Raw genomic sequence first — 22,295 nt, forward strand, 5'->3', positions numbered from 1 at the left:
CATGGGTCAACTGGGAGCTCTGCTCAATATTTTCTCTCTGTCCTTACTTTGAGATCCCCAAAGCTTGTACAGTTGTTCCCTGGATCTATCCCAGATGCTGCAATAAGGACAAACATCTTAAGAGTCTTTCATTTATATGCTCTGGCCCCCTAGTGCTGAATCTCACTTCCATTGAAATTTCACTGGCAAAGAAAGAAAGAAAAGAAAGAAAGAAAGAAAGAAAGAAGGAAGGAAGGAAGGAAGGAAGGAAGGAAGGAAGGAAGGAACGAACTGTTGGCCAGAACTAGTCTCAAGGTCTTTGCACCCTGAAGTTAGAGAGCTGTCAATATTCAGTAAGCAGCCATGATGTTCACCACAGTCTATAAAAGGTGAAAAATGGATTTGGTTTATAACTAACGATATTCAACACTGGCTGTCCCTGACTCTGAAAGAGGGTAATCAATATAATCTTTTTAAAAGTCAGATGCAAATAATAGGCTTTCTCATTTTAGGATTCATATGATTTGAGGGGAGAGAATTTTCATATGGGATAGATGATAATTGCTGGTTTTTTTTACTCAATGTCATATGAGCCCCAAGATTTTCACTGGGGGGGGGGGTAAAGTTCCCCCGTATTGAACCATATGGGTTTGGATGAATCGAGTTCTTACTCAGATCCAACGGTGGACGTTTATTAGTCTAAATCACCCGGCATAACCTTATCCACTTGATCATAGTGATTTGATTCAGAAGTGGGCATGCAACAACCAAGTGCAATTAGCATTAAATCCAGAATTTTAATCTTAAAGTTGAGGGGCAGACACACTTTTCAAGTGTGGACAAGAAAGACACAGCAAATGTCAGCAAATGGTAGCACCCACCTTTTTGAAGGGGCCACCCACACATGAAAATTATTATTTATTGACAATGTCCAGCTGCCAAATTAAATCAACGTCAAAGTTTTATTACTTGAAACAGTTCATGCTGACTATTCAGTTACAACATAAAGTCCTAAGCAATCAACTTGGCCTGTAAGGCTTTAGCAACTTACATTGGTATAATCATAAGAAAATATGGGTTTGTAAGTCAAAACAGAGGAATGTCACTTACAAAGAAGCACCACCAGAGCTTCTCATAGGAACTGTGTTGAAAAATAATTTAATGAAATAAACCAACCCACAACTTTTAACCTGTATCTCTGTGTTTCGCCAAGTTTTCCTACAGAGAGCTAAGCGACTCTACCCATTACAGAGGAGAGTGTTTGGAATTCTTGAGATAATCTGAGACAGAGAAAACATAAAGAAATAGAACATAGCAATAGAAAAATAAAAGCTGGCAAAAATTGCAGATTCTTTACTGTAAGCAGCTGACCCCTCCATAAATATTATCCAATAAAGTCCTCTAAGCTGATGAATGTTTCATAGCGGAGATTTATTTTTGTAAAAGAGTTCTCACCTTGGGGTTTAGGTAGTGTAGAAGCAAAGCTCCACAGAGAGAAACCAGAGCCCAGGAGGCAGAGGAGGCCAAGGGAACGTAACGGCACCTCAACCCTAAGAATTAGAAAAAGTTTGCATGAGGACTTTGGACTGAGGCATAATGAAATTTGGAAAGAGAAAAGATTGGGTGCTCCAAGAAATTAAAACCTCAAGAAAACATTGAGATTACTTGGCAAGTTACATGAGTAGAATGATTTTACTTTCTCTGCGTTCTTCGTTCCCAGAATCAACGCAAGGGAGCAAATACGTTTCTCTTCTCCCACTGAAGAGCATTAAAATCGACAGTGACTGTTAATAAAGCCAAACACATCAACAGTGTGTACATACAGATAAGAAGTGGTCCAAAGTATGCTTTCAGTGAGCAAGGCCAGGAGTCAGGAGTCTTAAATCCTCTCCAGATTTGCCACTTATTAGCACAGGGAATCTTCCTGGGCCTTACGTGTGAGGGCATGGCATAAGGTTGCCTTTGGTTCTATGAATCCATGAAAATAAATAACTTGAATATGTGGCATTTAATATTTATCTCATGCCCTACTACCTGTGCCGGTTAGCCTGCTAGCCTGTGACAATGCACTATTAACCTCCTTGTATAGAGCATTCAACTTTCAAATCCCTTTTCCATACACCTGGTATTTTCCTTGCAAAAAATCTTGTGCAATAGGATGTCCAGTTAATATTATGCCCACTTCACTGAGAAGGAAACTGAGCTAGAGAGAGGGCAAGGGATTTGCCCAATGTTGGGTCATCAGCACCCGGCTGAGCCAAACCTAGAAGCCAAGGCTTTTTGTTCCGACTTAGGATGTTGGACCAAACAACAAAGTAGCAAAATGCTTTTTATTGCCCCAGAAAGAAGAATGGGTGGTAGAGAGAATGAATGCCCTGTGATGCTATGGACCAAAATGGAATTACCCTGGTGAAGCAAAAATGCTTAAAAGGAGAATAATTTTTTCCAGGTAGACAAGACATATGCGTATATGCAATGTATATGTATATGCAATACATATACACCAGCCTTTTTATGAAGGAATAATATCTCAGGTCTGACTGAAGTAAACCATAGTCATGAATTACAGTACCTGAACTTCAGTGAATTTTTTAAAATATCACCAACCGCAGATTAATCCCCAAGGTCAACAGACACCATTTGTAACATAGGAGGACAGCCCAGAGACAGATGACTGAAGAGAGCAAGCCCTTCAAGCCTGTGAGTGGTCACAGGTGAGGTGCCACGGGGATCAATATGAAGACCACTCTGGCTCACTTTTTATTTCAAAGACTGGGGAAAAAGTGAGCAGGAAAAACGATGAAGTTTGCAAATGCTCAAAAAGAAAAGGAAAGAAAATCCCAACGAGAGAGATAAGCTAAGAGAGCATAACTGAATTCAGAATAACTTGGGCAGAATTGGAGCCCAGAGAAATAATTTACAGACTAACGTAACTCAGCATGAGTAAATAAATATGAAAGGATAAGGCTAGGGACAAATACAGCATAAGAAGCAAGACGCAGCAATTGTGAGCAGAGTCCGTGTCCTCTTGAGGTTTACAGGTACCCACCGGCAGAGCACTGTGGTAAATAATGCGGGCGCTGGATCACTGCCTGTGATGCCTGCAGCATTGATGCATCAATCTGGACTGTTTGGGATGCAGAGTAAAGAGGGGGCGTGGTTCTGTAACTGTTGCATATTCCAGAAGTTGCCTGTTTTATTTTTGCCACATTTTCATTTTTGCCTGCTATCACCTTCCACGTGTAAAATATTTTTCATTTTATGAAAGTCACAATTAAAATCTAAGGAAATTAGAATTTATCAAGTCGAGCAGCTTCGCTTTATATGTGGAGGAGATTAAGGCTCCACGTCAGTTCTCTGTAAATTTCGGAGATGGATTATATAGTTACCTGGGTCCCATCAGTATCTCTGAAACATTCAAGAATACGTGAATATCACTCCACATGTCTGTCTAGGTCTATAACCTAGTTGTATAAAGCAGTAACGAGAGAATACCTTCTACGATACAGATGTCTAATCCATGCTACAGGGATTCTTAGATTTATTCCAAGTATCCGTAATACAAATTCTATGTCTGCATTCTTAACTATAATGAACATTATTTTTGTACCTATATTCGGTAAATGGAATTAACATTTCAACAGGAATTAGAAATGTCAGATTTAATAGCTTCCTTAAGAATACACTACTTGCTATAATTCCAAAATTCCCTTACAGTTTATCACGGCACTTGTTACAACCATGCTATGTCTAATCCTATTTCTGGGTCAAAGCTAGTTCTGCTAAATAAAAAGAAAATCACATTTTGTCCCTTTAAATAAGGAAGGGGACAGCAATCCTTAGAGGTGACTCCAGCTTTAGCAGAAATGCAAAGGCACTGAGAAATAGCTCTATTTTATCCATGTGACAGCAGCATCTCCTAAAGAGGCATTTGGGGTAAAAGGACAATGGAAAGTAGAAGCATGGGGGGAGCTTTTGAAAAGGATGTGGACGATGAGATTGGGCATCGTTGGAAATCTCCATAAAGAGCCAGGCTTAGCTAATATTGCTTGCCTTCCACTCTCTCCTCTGCCTTCCAAGTCCATCAAGTAGTCTCACAGCCAGCCACATGTGGAATATCTGACCACAGCAGGAGACCAGTATCAGCAAGCCTGAGCCAGAGACAGGACCCCACTGCCCCCTAAGAGGGCAGCCTCTACTCAGCTCATATGGCAATGGGGACTTCATATGGCCAAGCCTTAACCTTCATTTTTCAAAGAAAAATATGAATTATTTATGTAACATATATAATTTTTAAGACATCAGCACTCAATTCAGTCTTATTTTTAAGGTACGGTATTGGCCAAACAGCATGTACCCTCAAGCCATTTGTGGCCCACAGGCAGCCATTTGGGAATGTATCTTGGCCCAAATTCTAACTTGTAATATAAAAAATACATCTATTCCAAGCCAGGATGTGTTAAGAGAATCTGTTTATTTTTTTTTAATAGATCTTATGATGACCTTCGAGGAGCCATACACCCTATGGTGTTTGTAGGATACACTGTTTCCCAAAACTATTATAATGAAAGCAAGTTGAATTTTTGTATGATTCATCATTACAATTTGTAATGAAAGAGTGACATAAGGACTATGATCATCCAGATCACCTGACACCTGTTTCATTTTTTACTTCCACACATAAAAGGAAGGAAATTAGATTTAGATTTTTAAGCCAAATGAACCCGCTACTAAAAGCAACCAAAAGATATCTTAAGTACATTCATTCTCAAAACAAAACGTTGGCCACTATAAATTATCAAGTTCAACTTGAGTACCAAATCATCAAATAGAATGAAATCATAATGTATAAAGCCAATGTTCATAATGATGCCATTATTCTCTTTTTAATATTAGATCTTATAGGCTGATGGGCAAGGAAAAGCAAAGCATTGGGATGAAGTGTTACCAGCCAAGAAGGATGAACCTTGAGTAAACAAAATTTCTGTCGCTAAAATACAAAAGACTTACTTATAAATATTTGAGAGTTTAGTTGGAACAACATTGCTCCATCTGACACTTGGTTTATTAATCAATGCATGAATTAAAATCAACTCTGGAGAGCTAGTTTTTATTTCATTTCATTTCATTTCATTTCATTGTATCGTTATTGTTTTCACCCTCTTCCTCCATTTCTTACATGCTCACTAAGTCAAAGGGAAATATTTAAGTGTAGAATGTTTATTTTTTTCCGTTCTTGGAATGTCTCTTTTAAAAAAGGGTGACAGTAAAGCTTAAAGACTAAGAGAGAGAATGACAATAATTTGTCATTATCTAATTTTTTTAATGTTCATTTATTTTTGAGAGAGAGAGCTCAGGCGGGAGGGAGGCAGAGAGAGAGAGGAAGACACAGAATCTGAAACAGGCTCCGGGCTCTGTCACAGCATAGAGCCCAACACGAGGCTCAAACTCACCAGCCATGAGATCATGACCTGAGCTGAAGTGGGACACTTAACTGACTGAGCCACCCAGGTGCCCTGATTTGTGCAACTTTTGAGTCAAACCATTAAAATTGAGTGTGCGCTCCTCTCTTATCTTTTCACCATTTCATTCGGTGGAATGCAGACAAGGTGATGGGCCATCTTGAACTATGTGATAAAAGGCAATACCCTAGAAATGCTGTAGTAATTACTGATGTGGAATGAACCTGAATCCATGATATGATGTCATTTTTATACCACCCATCATTGCCTACTTATAGCTAGACCACATATGGAAGAGATAATTCAGTGTAAATTTAGGCCTGTAGTATAGTAACTGAATACCCTAACAAACACAAAATTTAGTTATAAAAAAACCAATCTGATTTGAATCATCATCTGAAGTCAACTGCAACAATAGAAACTGCAAAAAAGGAAAACTAGTGCCCTTACTATGCCATGGGGAAGCATTTTGGGCAATTATCTGCAATTGTTGGGGAGCAGACCATGTCTCTGAGCTTGGAGAAACTATGTGGGAAAATCACAAAATTGGTATATATTCGTTATTTCTTGGTGCCTTCAACAAAGTTGAACAAGAATGACTAAGATTAACTGCTACCAACTGTGTAGGCTGAAAATGAAGGGAATTTGACTCTTTTCTAGAGATTTTCTCAATCTGCAGTCTAAAACTTAAGGTGACTAAGAATCTGGTCATCTGATGTCTTGTAGAATTAATAAATCCCGTTGAGATGACTTTAAAAAGTGACTCTGAAAATATGGTTTTAGCAAGAGATAAGTCTGTGGCCCAGAGGATTTCTCCCATGCAGGCAAAAAAGCAATGTGAACCAATCAAACAACTAAACATCAGATTACGATAACTTCCTCATCACCTCAGTCTATTTTCAGATAGCTAATTCTCTCTTTATGTTCACTTTGGGTGTGACTTGTGTAGATTAATTGACAAGGAAGAACCTTCCAGTCAACAATATCTGGGATCACAGAGAACAATAGAGGAAAATAGATTCTTCCAGGGAACAAACCAGGGGATGGCCTAACCAAGGCATTTACTCAACTACTCACTCAGGACTTGTCTATTCCTGTCCAATAGTCCATGATATTTTATATGGATCATTGATTGCTGGTATTTTCCATTCTTGCCTTTTCCAAGTAGTAGCTTACCATGTGGTTTTCCTATTCTATCATCATTATATATTGGGTGTGTTGGGGGGGAGCAGATAAGTGTCATTTAATTTAGAGGGGGTACACTTGGAGGACCACGTCTCTCAAATATTCAAGACTTTTAATTGAAGATGGCAGAAATTTGGATTGTCTTTCTTGGGCAGTAGTGACTGTGTTCTTTGCATGGGAAGAAAAGAATGTATTGTTATTTGTGTGGTCAAAAAGATGCATTATGGTAAAGACTATTTGACTCCAAATACCTATCCTTTCCTTATCTGAGGATAATGGATAATTAGATTTATTACTAGATTATTAATAGACTTTTAGCTGAGCAAGAGTGGCCATAATTTAGACTATATTTCTCAACTTTCTCAGTGTCTCCAATATCATTATTGGCAAATAATTATTTGGCAATTATTGGCAAATCATTATTGACAAAGCCTTGGTCAAAGATATATGAGAAAAAAGTAATATGAACTCTTCAAAAAGCTAAACATGAGTTTACCGTATGGCCAACCAATTCCACTCCTCTGTCCGTATCGGAGAGAATTGAAAACATGTCCACACAAAAGCTGCACATGTTTGTTCAAAGCAACATTATTCATAATTGCCAAAAAGTGACATCAATCCAATGCCCATCGGCTGATGAATGGATAAATAAAATGCAGGCACTTCCATATAATGAAGTATTATTCTGCAATAAAAAGAAATAAGGTCCTGATACATACTACAACGTAGATGAACCTTGAAAATATTAGGCTAAGTGAAAGAAAGAAGTCACAAAAGGCCGTGTACTGTAGAAGTCCATTTATATGAAATGTCCAAGCTAAGCAAACCTGTAGAAAAAGAAAGTAAATTTATCAATCTTCGAGCTATTAAAAAAAAATCAGAAGACAAAGAAATAAAAGCAATAATTTGGTTGCCAGGGGACAGAGGTAATCGTTTTGGGTGGGCGATGACAGAAATAGTCAGAGTGGTGATGATGCACAACTCTGTACGTATACCGAAAACCACCTTATCATACATTTTACAATTTTTAAATGTAAGTTTTATGTTATGTGAATTGTATCTCAATTTAAAAAAAGAGAAATACAGGCAACTTCCAGGTGTTGTAAAGAAGGGGCGTGCCCTCTGTTTCTCTTTCCTTCAGCCTCCTGGCTGGAAGGTAAACACGGCGGCAGGAATTGTCTTTGTTCTGAAAATGAAGACAACTCACTAAGCAGCTTTATGTCTGTTACCACAGAGTTGACTAAGCAATCCTAGATAGCTTCTTCCTAGACAGTCAGGTGGAAGATCATTAAAATTCAGTTTGGCATGGTAAGTCTTTGTTATTTAGGGTGTCTGTTACAGGACACAAACCTTTATTGTAATTTAAGAATTAAGAGGAAAATTACATAACCTTCAGAATTGCTGGTAACTTATTGTTATTATCTTTTAAGTTCTGTCCAACCATCCATACAGAAGTTGAGATTCTAAATGGAAAGCACTTCAAGGGAGGCAGAGTAGTGCTGTGTCCGGGTACGTAAGCTTTCATGTCAGACAACGTTACACTTGAGCCCGCCTCGGACACTCACTCCCCATAAGACTAAGTTAGTAAATCCCCCCGCCACTTTTTTCTCACCTGGACAATGAAAATAATAATAGTATCAGCTTTATGCCTAACATAGGGCAAGGGTTCCATAAATGGTGGATTTTTACAAACAGCACTCACACGGGGTATTGCTCGAAGCTTTGACTTGTCTTGCTATATGCAAATCTTTCCCCAGGGAAATTGTTACTTTGATTTCTTTATCTTCTGCTTTTCAAATTCTCTATAGCTCTAAAATTGATGGCTGAACATAAAATGAAAAATCGCTTTTTGATTAATGTTCAATAGGCCTGATTAGGAAATGAATAGTGGTCAACAGTTATGATTTGCTATGGCTAATAGTGACTAAATGAGCAGGCAGGATAAATCAGATGTATTTGTAATGAGGTATTTTTAAAATATTTTTTAAATGCTTTAATTTATTCTTGAGAGACAGAGCACAAGTGGAGGAGGGGCAGAGAGAGAGGGAGACACAAAATCCAAAGTAGGCTCCAGGCTCTTAGCGGTCAGCAGAGAGCTCGACGCAGGGCTCAAACTCATGAACCGCGAGATCATGACCTGAGCTGAAATCGGACACTTAACCGACTGAGCCACCCAGGCACCCCACAATGAGCTGTTTTTTAAAGCAATTCAAATTAGACGGCCTTTTATTTACACCCTCTGGGAAGGACAGTGCTCTTGAAAAGTTGTTATTCATGCCCATGAGACATGCAGAAACCAATGGCAGCCTCCAAAAACCTGTGTCATTCAGCCTGATGCACGATGCCAAGTAGAAGTTGGCAGTCAGGGGGGAAAAGTGCTAAATTATGATACTGTCTGACACTTTTAAATGAACCTTAAATGAACAATTCATCTCTAAGCTCAATATGCTGTAAGCATGTTACAAAATGAAACCTAAGGATATATTTTCTAATGAAGAGGTTTTCCTAGCTCAGATGATAAAAATTATTTCAAGTATGCATTATACTAATGCATAAGCTCAACGTCATATGAGGCACTGATTATTCAGACTGAATACTGTCTATCCTAATTCATTACAATATTGTTAAATTTATGTGTCTGAGGGTTCTGACTTCAAGATTTGGATTGCTGTAAGTTATTTTTTGCATAAATATCATAAATTGTACTAACTATCCTATTGAGGAAGGAAGACTAGTAGAGTATAACCAGAAAACAAATTCAGGTGGTTTCCCCATTTCCTCACCCTCTGAATGAAGACTAAGGTAGGTACACGGCGCTTTAAGTCACTGTGATTAGAATGTTCAAGTCAGGGTAATAACTAATAAATTGCAACTTCATTTAAACACGTCACGTGTTCATGATGAGGAAAAGAAGAACAGATTCCATTAATTTGTCCTTCTTACTCCTTTCTCAGCTTGTATGAATGTTGGCTCCTTAACCCTTCAGGAAGGGAAAGTGGGAAGGAAGAGAGAGAAGCCGGAAAAATGGTGAGCATTTCTCATTCAGTTTATTTGGATGTTAGCGTGGTCTACACTGGTGCCCTCTAGACCTCTAGGTTTCAAGACATGCTTCTCCTCTGGGAGATCAGTCATTTGGAATCTTCTTGAGCCGTGCAAGTGTGTATTTGTTCCAGTTGGCCACATGCACATACCTTCTCAGAGCCTAGATATCTGATGGTCCTTTTAATTTTCTTTTCTTTTTTTTTTTTCTCAGCTGAGGTCTTTTGCTTCTCAAGGCTCTCCCTTATGGAGAAAATAAGACAATTCTCCACGTTTTTCACATATATGTCCCTCATCAAGTGCATCAGAAAGACCAAAGAATCCTTTGCACCATCACACTCTAGGTTAACAGGAAACTCTTTCCTTCTGCCATCAGAACAACTAACCAATCATAACTTTTCACCCTTTAGATTTCTGAGACATGAATGAGACATCAGTTTAGTGTGTCCTCCAAGCTCCAGGGACATGCATCAAACTTTCTGAGCGGCCTCATTAAGTCCCTCTCCTTAGCCTGCCGGTGAAGGGGTCTGACACTCAGCACACAGACAGAGTTCTCCAAAGTCTTCTTCAAATTCCTGGGCTTTTTCTCCAAATTATTGCATAGGCCGTACGTCGGTGTTCAGCTGTGATAGCACAACCAGTTAGGAAACCTCTTGGAAAGTTCTGCAGGGGGCTGTCCCCCTCACTTTGAAATGCATCAGCTATTGCCTGGAGACCTCCACTGAAACTATGACTAAGACACATCCGGTTCAACATTGTTCATGTAAACACTCCCCCCCCCCTTTTCAATGTTATTACTTTTATGTCATCGGTCCAATTTGTTTTCTTGGTTAGACTTTGGGTACTAGGAGACAAACTGGTACTACCCACACTACCTTTATAGGTAGTTAGAAGATAGGATAGTGTTGAGAAGTAGGGCATATGTCAGTGAAATAGAGCCTTGGTATCATTGTTGTTCTTTGTGGAAAATATATTGTACTAGTCATCTTGGGCTGACATAAAAACATACCACCTGGGCACTTGTGTGGCCCAGTCAGTTAAGCGTCTGACACTTGATTTTGGCTCAGGTCACGAGCCCAGGGTCCTGGGATCGAGCCCTGCATCGGACTCCATACTCATATTTGCAGAGCCTGCTTGGGACTCTCTCCCTCTCTCTCTGACCCTCCCCCATGCTCGCTCTCTTTCTCTCTGTCTCTCTCAATAAATAAACAAACTTAAAAAAAAAAAAAAAGCACCACAGATTGGATGGCTTAACCAACAGAAATTTATTTTCTCACAATTCTGGAGGCTGGAAGCCTGAGATCAAGCTGTTGGCAGGGCTGGGTTAAGGGGAGGCCTTTCTCCTTGGCTGGTAGACATTTGTTTTCTCCCTGGGTCTTCCTATGGTCTTTCCTCTGGGCCTATTTCCAAACTTCCTCTTCTTATGGTCAGATTGGATTACAGCCTACCCTAATGACTTTGTGTTAACTTAATTACCCTTTTAAAGACCCTAATTCCAAATACGGTTACATTTTGAGGTACTGGGGGTTAAGGCTTCAACATAAGTTTTTAGGGGACACAACTCAGCCCATAACTAACAGCAGAATAGCCCTCGTTTAACTGAGATTGTTTGCTATTTAGAACTTCATAGGAGCGCCTATGTGGCTCCGTCGGTTAAGCGTTGGACTTTGGCTTAGGTCATGATCACACCATTCCTGGGTTCGAGTCCTGTGTTTGGCTATGCGCTGACAGCTCAGCAGCTCCAGAGACTGGAGTCTGCTTCTGATTCTGTCTCCTTTTCTCTCTGCCCCTCTACTGCTTGTGCTCTGTCAATCTCTCTCAAAAATAAATAAACATTAAAAACATTTTAATAAATAAAATTATTGCATAGTATAAAATATTTAAAAACAATTTGAAATACAAGCTATGCAAAAACTACACAATAAAAAATAATTGAGACAGGACGCCTTAGTTGGTATTACAGGCGTATTTACTGCCCTCTGGTGGCTATTGTCCTAACAACAGAACCGTTACTAAAAGAAATGTATAAAAAAATTAAACCGTGGTCTTTTAAGCAAATATTATCAATCAGAGGAATCATTAGATATAAGCAAGTATACCCTTCCATTTGATTCTGAGGAACTAAAAAGTTTTACTTTATAAAACCATAGTAATAGAAACATGTATGTTTATAAACTTCAAGCATACAAACCTTTCAAAATAGAGTCAGGAAACCTTCACAGGACTGTTTTTTTCTCATCTGAACACTTTCCCAACTGAAATTTGGAGGGTGGGGCGCAGAGACTGAATTAGATCAGTGTTTTCATAAGGGTTGTTTTCTGCACACATCTAGCCAAAGTTACATGGTGGCTTTTAAGGATCCATATGACAGTTTTACTTTACATCATCATCATCTTTCCTCAAGTATATATCTAGCCTAGTTTCAGCCCAATAGTATTTCACAATGTTTCCATAAAATGTTTATATTAGTCTCAATGTCCCAAACTTGAGGAGATACAAAAAAATACTTAAAACATGACTTTGTGTTTCCAGTTAAGGCAAATCCATCAGTCTTGGTAATTTTTAGAAATAGAAAAACTGTAGACAGGTACATAGAAGACTGGATTTAAGAGCTAACTTAGTTTTAACTAATTCTAAAAAGCATCTTTTAAAAATTATTGAAGTTAAATATCAGGAAGAAGCTGAAATATTCTAAGGAACTTTCTTTCATTAATATAAAGAAATCTGTATCTTGCAATTTCTAATCAAGTACTTTCTTTTATGAATTTTAAATATTACTGCATAATGATGTCACTTTGTAGAACCAAAGAGAATGTATTTTGGTGGAGATAGTTTTAAAATATTTTATACTGTTGGCATGGTTTAAATGAACACCTCCTAAAAGTTAAGAGACATGTACTAAATAATCTGGCCAGGGTTTCAAAACCTGGTCTTTGTTTTTAAACTAAGAAGACTTTGATTTTTTCCTGTTTCCAATATAAAAGCCAATTCACATATTTTTTTTCCTTTTAAATATTCATTTATTTTTGAGACAGAGAGAGAGACCAAAGGCAGGGGAGGGACAGAGGGAGAGGGAGACAGAATCCCTAGCAGGCTCCAGGCTCCTAGCTCTCAGCACAGAGCTTGACCTGGGGCTCCAACTCAGAAACATGAGATCATGACCTGAGCCAAAGTCAGATGCTTAATGGACTGAGCCACACTGGTGTCCCCACATACTTTTTAAATGACATTTTCACACAGACCATATTGAAAGCAACAATGTTTACCATAATTGTTCAGTTCTCCTGTATGCAGTTTAAATAATTTCTTCAATGTCTTTTTGTAATGTAAATTACTGTTATTATAATGCCAATTTAAAAGGTACCACCACAAACCTGGTAAGTTTTTAAAGTTCTTACACATTTATAAAACCTTTTAATAATCAAAAAAATAAATAAATAAATGAGTACAACCTACAAAACGAATTCAAATGAACAAAATTAATTTCACAATGATCACTAAATCGTGGTTGTAAATTAACTCTATTAAGAGGCAGGTTCTTTGAAAGGTAGCTGGTTTACTCCACTGTGAGTTGGGTAAGGACTCAATTCTCTCACTTTCCCTACCCTATTCAACGAGGAAACTTTGTTTCATGTCAAAAATCTTAACATCCCTTAAAACTTTGTTGACAGATCCTTTGATTTATCCATATTCAGAGTTTCTTATCCTCTTCTCTGAACTATTATCTGACCTATCATATCTCCACCAAGGAGAATCTGATCAAGTAATGAATTAATTGGAATGCCATCTCCATGTGTACCAATCTGTATGTTTATGCTGCTGCCGTGGTTGGCTTCTTACTCAAATTATAAATTCGATAGTGCAAATTAATTTAGCATGCCTCATGACCATTTGCTGGTACATATTTTGCCTGTAGCAGTTTTAAAACATACCCACAAATCCTTTGACAACTCATTCCTCCGTTCAGATGTGGTGTCTACATCCCCTCCCTCTGAATCTAGGCCAGACTTCGTGACTCAGTAGTATAAAATCAGAGCTTAGCAGAAGTAACACTGTAAAACTTCCAAAGCTGGTTCATAAAAGATGCTGCTACTTTTCTTCTCTGCTTCCCGGACCCTTCGTGCTTGGAGCGATGAGCCCCCATCAGAAGAACTTCCCTGATGCCTCCACGCTGCAAAGAAGTCCAATCCACCAGAGACACCATGGGTTAAGTGCTTTGGTTGAAAGATCCAGCTGCTTGCTGTATGTATTCACATTACCTTTTGTGCATCAGATTTCACTTTGGAGTCACATAGCTTAGTCTTGTGTTGTATCCTTCCCGTGTTGCTCAATGTAATTTCTGAGGTCTTCCCAGGAAAAATAGTTGACAACAGAAGAACAGTATTTCTAGAATTCCAGTATGGCTAATTATTCATAGAATAAGTTCTGGAGTGTTAACAAAATACAATCTGGTAAAAAAAACATTGCCCAGGGGCCTTTCACACCCTCCCGAGGACAACTTGAAGAATCCAAACAAAAATCTTTTAAAAGGCTGATACTCTGTTGTGTGTTGTGTTTAATGCTAAATGTGTATCTTTATCTAAAAAAGATTAGAGACCGAAGGGACATTTTTTGTTGTTGTTGTTTGATACTTTTGACATGGTTATTAACTGAGTCATTTGGGTTTCTGTGTGTTTGGTAACTCACCTAAGAAAACTTCTTGTGGGAATTACTGTATCTGAACAGCTGTAATTTGCCTGAATGAAAAAGAAGATACAGTAAAACCTTGGATTGCGAGTAACTTGTTCCACAAGCGTTCCGCAAGACGAGCAAACATTTCTAATAAATTTTAACTTGATAAACGAGTGATGTCTCGCAATATGAGGAGTATGTGATGCCAAGCATCACAGGATCCCAACTGAGCCCCTGCATCTTGAAATTTGCTTCGATATACAAATCCTCTGGATTGTAAGCATGTTTCCAGAACGAATTATGCTCACAAACCAACGTTTTACTGTAAATGGAAAGAGGTAACCATTCCACCTTCCCAGACCACTTAAACCCAGGTAGTTAAAAATCATTATGCAGGCTTTGGTTTTAATACTCAATGAGAATAGAACGTTGGAATAAGCAAATCGTTCTCCCCTACAATTATGAGAGAAAATATTCTGAATCACTTTTGACACTTGGTCCCTCCTTTTTAAACTTCCAAAATTATGATTGTAGGTACTCCGCCTTTCTTCAGGTGGCCGAAATTCCAAAAAGGAAGACGAAAATATGATTACTCTTCTTGAAGTAAGGAGATGCTAGTTGCTTATCATGGAAAACACCTTTCCTCTGTTTTATTCTTTTCATCATCCAGCCGTCCAACCAATCTGTCCTTAAAGTACACGGATTATGTATTACATAGAGAAATATAGTAAAACTATAGAGCCATCTGTAAATAAATCTATTCCTAAAAGCTTTGCTTCTTTGGGATTGCTGTCAACAGTCCTCCTGTGGCACTGGTAACTCCAAGCATGATAGAGACAACCAATACCCTAAACCACAGGTCAGCCCATAGGGTGCCGGTGTGCAGGTTGACTGTTAGGCTTCTGTGTGAGTGTATATGTGTTTAAACAAGCATCAGTCAATCCCTTGAACTCTCCTTCCAATGTGTTATCTGCTCAGTGTGAACATGATCATGAGAAGAAATATTTCTAATATTTTGTTGTTTTTCATGAGCAAAAATTGAATACAAACCACAAGGACAAGCAAACGTTATTCAACAGTTATTTACTTAGTATCACATATGTGCTTTTCTTATCTTGGCCTAAGTATTTTATTTTATTTTTTAAAATTTTTTTAACCTTTATTTATTTTTGAGACAGAGCATGAACGGGGGAGGGTCAGAGAGAGGGAGGCACAGAATCCGAAACAGGCTCGAGGCTCCGAGCTGTCAGCACAGAGCCTGATGCGGGGCTCGAACTCACGGACTGCGAGATCACGACCTGAGCTGAAGTCGGACGCCCAACCGACTGAGCCACCCAGGCGCCCCATTGGCCTAAGTATTTTAGATAGAGGTCAGTCGATACTGAAAACCCCAATTTTGCAGATGAAGAAAGTGAGCTTCACTGAGATTACGGGATTCGTCTTAACATAAAAACGATGTGGTCCAACCAAACGAAAGGTTTGAACCTTGCGCTTTCTGATCTCAGTGTCAGATTATACTACAAATTAATTTTAATTTATAGTTAAATTTAATTTATAGTAAATTTAATTTATAATTTAATTTAATTTAATTTAAATGAACATAGTGAGATCCTTTGTTTCAGTCAACAAAAATGTAACAAAATCTCTGAAGAAACTTCTATCGATACTGTATTTTATTTTTACTGTATTTATATTTACTGTAAATATGAAACAGTTTACTTGTATAAATCCTCCTAGGTCCAGGCACCCTAACTTAATTCTCCTCTGTAAAAAGCCAGCAATGTGCAATTTCTCTGTCAGAGGTGAAAGTGACCTTAAGTAGTTTGGTCTATTTCAAGTGCCAAGGCTCTAAAACTTCATACTTAAAAATACACATATTATTTGTGTACCTATTGTCTTGTGAAAATTTCAAAATTAAAAAAAAAAGTTCTCCAATCAATTATAAGTGAAGTTAGACTGATCTGATATACTACTTGCTGAACATTGTATATACAAAGAAAATCCATTTCTGTGAAGTCATTGACAAATTTTCCCAAGTTAAAGTTGAAAAACAGAAAGTATAATATTATCCATTATTATGAGAAATTAATATATAGAAAATGAATTTTCAGTTTTTAAAGAAATGTATTCATGTATTTTAAAAGTATCTATCACTTTTTCCTTTTTATATAGCAATACATATTTAATTGTTTTTAATGTTTATTTATTTTTTTGAGATAGAGCATGTGCAGGGGATGGGCAGAGTGAGAGGGAGTCACAGAATCTGAAGCAGCTCCAGGCTCTGAGCTGTCAGCACAGAGCCCAATGAGGAGCTCAAACTTGTGAACTGTGAGATCACGTCCTGAACCAAAGTCCGATGCTCAACTGACTGAGCCACCCAGGCACCTCTATTTATTTTTCTAACTGAGATTTAAGAAAAAAAATTTATTGGTATTATATATTGAAAAGTCAACAAAAAAAGTTTGTCTGCATTTTTCTCTGGCCATAGTTGTTATTTATCTCATCTCACAATTATTGAAAATAATCATGTCATATAGTAAAAGAAATATCAACTCCTTAAACATGCCACTGTATTAAAAAATGCTTTCAAAACATATTTTCTATTAAAAGTAGTCAGAATGGATTCTGTAATTTACTAAGAACTCCGATGTATATGAAAGAGTAAGGAAAGGGACTTGTTTAAAAGAGATTTCAGGACCCCTGGGTGGCTCAGTTGGTTAAGTGTCCAACTCTTGATTTTGGCTCAGGTCATGATCTCACGGTTGTGAGAGATTCTCTCTCTCCCTCTCTCTCTGCCCAGCTCTCTCTCTCTCAGTCTCTCTCCCTCTCTGTCTCTTTCTCAAAAATAAATAAACATTTAATAAATAAACAAACAATAAAAGAGATTTTAAATGCCTAGAAGACACTTACTCTGCAGAAATGTCCTAAAGGAATGGAAAGAGTCTTGTGGTTATTATGTTTTGTCTCTAAGATGCAAATACTATTACAGTTTCACCTCACATTTATTTTTACATGATAGTAAATACTTCAGAGGCTACCCTTTCCAAATTTCCCTTTATCTGGAAGACCTCTATCCAACCAAATAGTGATAGTGATGCGAAGTATATGGAGTCTCACTTATGTGCCGTGTGTTAAAGCAGATACTGACATCACAAACAGGAGTAAAGCATACGTTATTTTCCTTCCAGGGATTTACCAAGTTATTTGGGCAGGAAGGCAAATACATTAAAAAGTAAAAATTAAAGTTGCATAGCTTGAAGGGCAATGTGCAAATTTGATAGGATCGCTCTAAGCGCATTAAAATATTGTAAGTTTTTAAAATATATATTCTTGGGGCGCCTGGGTGGCGCAGTCGGTTAAGCGTCCGACTTCAGCCAGGTCACGATCTCGCGGTCCGTGAGTTCGAGCCCCGCGTCAGGCTCTGGGCTGATGGTTCAGAGCCTGGAGCTTGTTTCCGATTCTGTGTCTCCCTCTCTCTCTCTCTGCCCCTCCCCCGTTCATGCTCTGTCTCTCTCTGTCCCAAAAATAAATAAACGTTGAAAAAAAATTTTAAAAAAAATAAAATAAAATAAAATATATATTTTTATTAACTTCCCCATTATTCAACATTCAGTTATGCCATTAGGCACACAGTTCTACGAATATTTGTTTTGTGTTGTAAATAATCATAATCATAATGACAACAGTAACATTAATTGTTTCTTTCGTGCTAGCTACTCTGAGTGTTGCATATGCTTGGTTTTATGAACTGAGATTATTTTGAAACTCGAGGTGGCTTTCAACTTAAAAAAAATGAAATCAATCCATCATTTAAAAAATACAATCCCAAATCATGGAAGTATAGTTTATTAAGGGTGAGTTAAGTTCTATTTCTTGGGCTTTTTAAGCTTGATAAAAATAATGTGTTTAAAATATAAAGTTCTTTAAATTTATGTCTCCTTTTCTTGTGTTCCTGTGTCCTGAACACATTCCACATTTTTCTCTTCAATAGAGCATAAAGGCCTCTCCCTTTCACAGACACAGTATTCTGGATGTGCACCACCACGCATACGACCATACAAGTCCATGGACGTGCGTGATTCCCCATATCTCCGGGTTGTCTCCATCAGTCGTGAAATTGGATGGGCTATCATAAAAGGCACAGGACATAAACTACCTGAGGTAGGAAGGAATTAAAGTGTCATCTGAATTCTGAAAATCATTTTCACTGGGTAGAAGGTAAGAGATTCTTTACCTAATTGATTTTACTTAATAGTTCACTTTTTCCCCACTATGCTGTATTAAATTCAGCAGCTCATAAAATGTAAATAAAGGAAGGAGCGCATTGACAATCGTCTCAAACAAATGCTTCTTAAAAGTAACACCTTTTATAATCAATGTTATTAATTTGCTGACTTTTTGGATAGCTTTTACACATTATGAATTCATTTGGTATTAATGTAGGTGCCAGTTTTTCTGGAGGACAATGATAAACAGGCAATAACAAAATAGGGAGGTATACTTTTGAAGAGACAAACAGAGTATAGCTTTAATAGAAACAGTGTGCCCATTTAGTAGCCAACTGAAGTGGAGATATTAAATGTTAAGAGGGGCAGAGGCCCTATTTAGAAATAACTAGGAAAGTCAGTATCCAGTCTTTGAGCATCTCTGCTCATTCTCTCCAACCTAAGGCTTATATAAGAGCTGGAAGTTCAGAAGTAAAATTACATTACTCTTAAATATGTTCTTAGCAATTCCTCTCCTTCGCTAGCATTTTGCCTCCCATCCTTCTCTGCACCGATGCCTTAAATGCCTTTGAACTCCTACCTCTCCCCTTTCCCTCAAAGCATCTCATCACAAAGCAACAGATAATTCATTTATTCAAATGATAAATAATAGCACAAGTGTATGTATATGTATTATTACCCTCTTCTCATAAGGTGTTCGCATTTTATACGCATTAATCCATTGAGATTGTTCCAAACCTAAAATTACCAGGTAAGTCTTCTGACAAGGAGAACATGCCTAAGAAAATTCTAAGATTTGCTTTTCAGAAAACAGCAGTTAGGCTCCTGCTCCAGTGAAAACAGTATATTCATTGTGTAGAGTTAACCAGGATCTGATTCCCATCCTCACTGCCACCCCAAAAATAGCAATTAAAGCTTTAGCATTCCCCATAAATGATAGAAAGACCAAGCTTCTCTTACCAGCCACTGCTCTTTCCAGTCATTCCTCCCCAGCCCAAGTCAAATGCTTGCTGCTTTCAGACCCCTGTTACTCATACAACAGCCTTTACCCTCCCCCGCTTAACACTATCATCCACATCATTGAAAGCCAATGATCTTTGCCTTTAATTTCTGGCATTATTGTCAGTGACTTCAATGTCTACATTAGTGGTCAATACATAACCCTGACCTTGCAGTCCTGTGATCTCATCTCCTATTGCCTTTGTTCTCTATACAATCTTCAATTCACATGGTCTGTGTCCAGTTATGGCTTTCAAGTTAACTCTGTCTCTATAATCTAGACCTATACCTGTCTTACCACAATTTCCATTCTTCCCAGTATTATTTATCAGATATTCTCATTTTATGCTATGTTTTTACCTACTTTTCTTACTACCCCTACTTTCTTTGTGCTTAGCAGCCCTTACCTATCTTTACTTCTTTTCCTATAGAGCAAAATTCCCACACCTCATCCCTTTACTAGAGTTCCTCTACACAATTTCTTGTCCCACTGGGCCTCTGCCACTCCATCTCACAAAGGCCAATGCTGTTCAAGTATAGTTGCCTGATTTCATATTTACATCTGCATTTCTGGGAGCTTCTGGAGAATATCTCACTGCCAGATAGACTTGTGCCTCTATCAATCCATGGTCACTGACCTCAACAAAAGAAACACTTCCCAGAAATGTTTGTTCCCTATTTGGAATCGCTTTAAAGTTCCAATCTTCATCACCTTTCCATCAGCGTCAAATTTTGTTTGATTCATTACACTGTAAAATATATCAGAGAATAACAACTGTAATTCCAGCACATAAACATATAAACTCAACTTACCCCTTCCTGCTCTCTGCTGTTGTAAGAGAAGAGCTTACTGTCCAAAAGTTTCATCTTATCCGTAAGATCCCATGGGATTCCCCCCCTCCTCCAAGTCCTCATACACATATTCAGCTCCTTAGAGACCCCACTTTTCAACCACCCATTTCCTGTCCTCTCTGCTGGCTACCTATTACTCAAATCTACTCTGTTCTTCCTCTAACCAAAAACAAAACAATGTGTATCCTGCAGTCTCCATCTTTCTCCTCCTATCATAATCAAAGTCTCTAAGGGAATTGCCACATTCACTCCTTGTAGTTTCTCATTACTCCTGCTTCTCAATTCTCTGTTTCTCCTTCCAAGCTTCTTAGTGATACAACGGAATCAGCTCACACTGATTCAAGAGCGCCAATTATGTGTTTCTCTTCCCAACTGCACAGGGATGTAACATTGGTAGCTCACATATAAATTATGGTGGGAATGTTTATCTCCGAGAAACCGGTAAACGCTACAAACCCATGAATCAACCTTGTTTTTTTGTGTACCAGCACCTGCTGTCTGTATTCTTCTATTACCTTCCAAATGCCATGTCTTGGTTTCTCACATGTTGGTGTAGGCACAGTAACTCTCCATTTTTTTTCATTCTCAGAGAGTCAGCATCATCCGTATACTAGGAATTCTCACAGTGTACCAACAGCCCCAAACTCACTCATAAACCTAACCCAAATTCACAATGTTCCTCTCCATTTAAATGGTTCACACACCTGTCAACTTCGATGTTTCCACAATGGAACTCATACTGTTTCTTTCACAAGATTGGTCCCCTCTCTAGGCCATATTTCAATAAGTGACTTGGTTGTTCAAGCAAGAGACCTAGGTTTTATCCTTGATTCTTTGATCTTCCTCTACTTATCAGCCTAATCTACCTCCTAAGCATTTCTCAAACCCACAGACTTCTTTTCGTCCTCGCTACAGTTGTCCTGTAGACATGAGCTATAATCTAAGTTACTTCAATGGGCTTTTGACTTTTTCTTTGCATCCAGAGTTGTTCCAGCCCCACCTATTACCTTCACTAGAAGACTAATACTCTGGTTCCTAATTACCTTCCCAGGTTCATGTCTCTTCTGGTTTAGTGTTTGGCACAGTCATTTCAAGCGCTTTTAGTCCCCAAATGTTGGCACACTTTTGCCTCTTGCACCACTGCTCTGCCTGTTTTTTTTTTAATTTTTTTTTCAACGTTTATTTATTTTTGGGACAGAGAGAGACAGAGCATGAACGGGGGAGGGGCAGAGAGAGAGGGAGGCACAGAATCTGAAACAGGCTCCAGGCTCCGAGCCATCAGCCCAGAGCCCGACGCGGGGCTCGAACTCACGGACCACGAGATCGTGACCTGGCTGAAGTCGGACGCTTAACCGACTGCGCCACCCAGGCGCCCCTAGATTTCTATTGCTTCTCATTTCCACAAATTTAGTGGCTCAAAACAGCACAAATATATTCTCTCACAGTTCAGTAGGTCAGAAGTCTGACACAGGTCTCCCTGGGCAAAAATCAAAGTGTCAGCCAAGCGAGGCTCCTTTCCTTAGACTGGAAGGAGGAGCCCATAGCTTTGCCTTTTATAGATTCTAGAAACCACCCCTGGCTTGTGGTCCTCTGTAGACCTCCATCTTCAGAGCCAGCAACAAAAGATGGAATCCTTCTCCCGTCACTTCTCCTGACCTAGCGTCTATCATCATGTCTTCTTCCCTGACTGACCTTTTTTGTCTCCATCCTCCGCCTTTTCTTAATGTACTGTTGGATTAGATTTGCTAATATTTTGTTGAGGACTTTTGCTTCTACGTTGATAAGAGATGTGGTCTGTAGTTTCCCTTTTTTGGAGTGTCTTTGGCTTTGGTATCAAGGTAGTGCTGGCCTCATGGAATGAATTTGGAATTTTCCTTCTTCC

The 22,295-nt window shown here is 38.5% G+C and overlaps 1 long non-coding RNA gene across 1 annotated transcript in view; it reads left to right on the top strand.

The window, feature by feature from the left end:
* The window catches only part of LOC123384787, a 269,112-nt gene extending 247,478 nt beyond the window's left edge, over positions 1 to 21,634 (top strand). The window contains exons 5-8 of the long non-coding RNA XR_006596352.1: positions 9,581 to 9,653; positions 13,796 to 13,907; positions 14,871 to 14,939; positions 18,328 to 21,634. This is a non-coding gene — a long non-coding RNA (uncharacterized LOC123384787). The remainder of the gene's footprint in view (positions 1 to 9,580; positions 9,654 to 13,795; positions 13,908 to 14,870; positions 14,940 to 18,327) is intronic.
* The last annotated feature ends 661 nt before the right edge of the window (positions 21,635 to 22,295 follow it).

The sequence above is a fragment of the Felis catus genome, chromosome B1, assembly GCF_018350175.1.
Source record: "Felis catus isolate Fca126 chromosome B1, F.catus_Fca126_mat1.0, whole genome shotgun sequence".
Lineage (NCBI taxonomy): Eukaryota > Metazoa > Chordata > Mammalia > Carnivora > Felidae > Felis > Felis catus.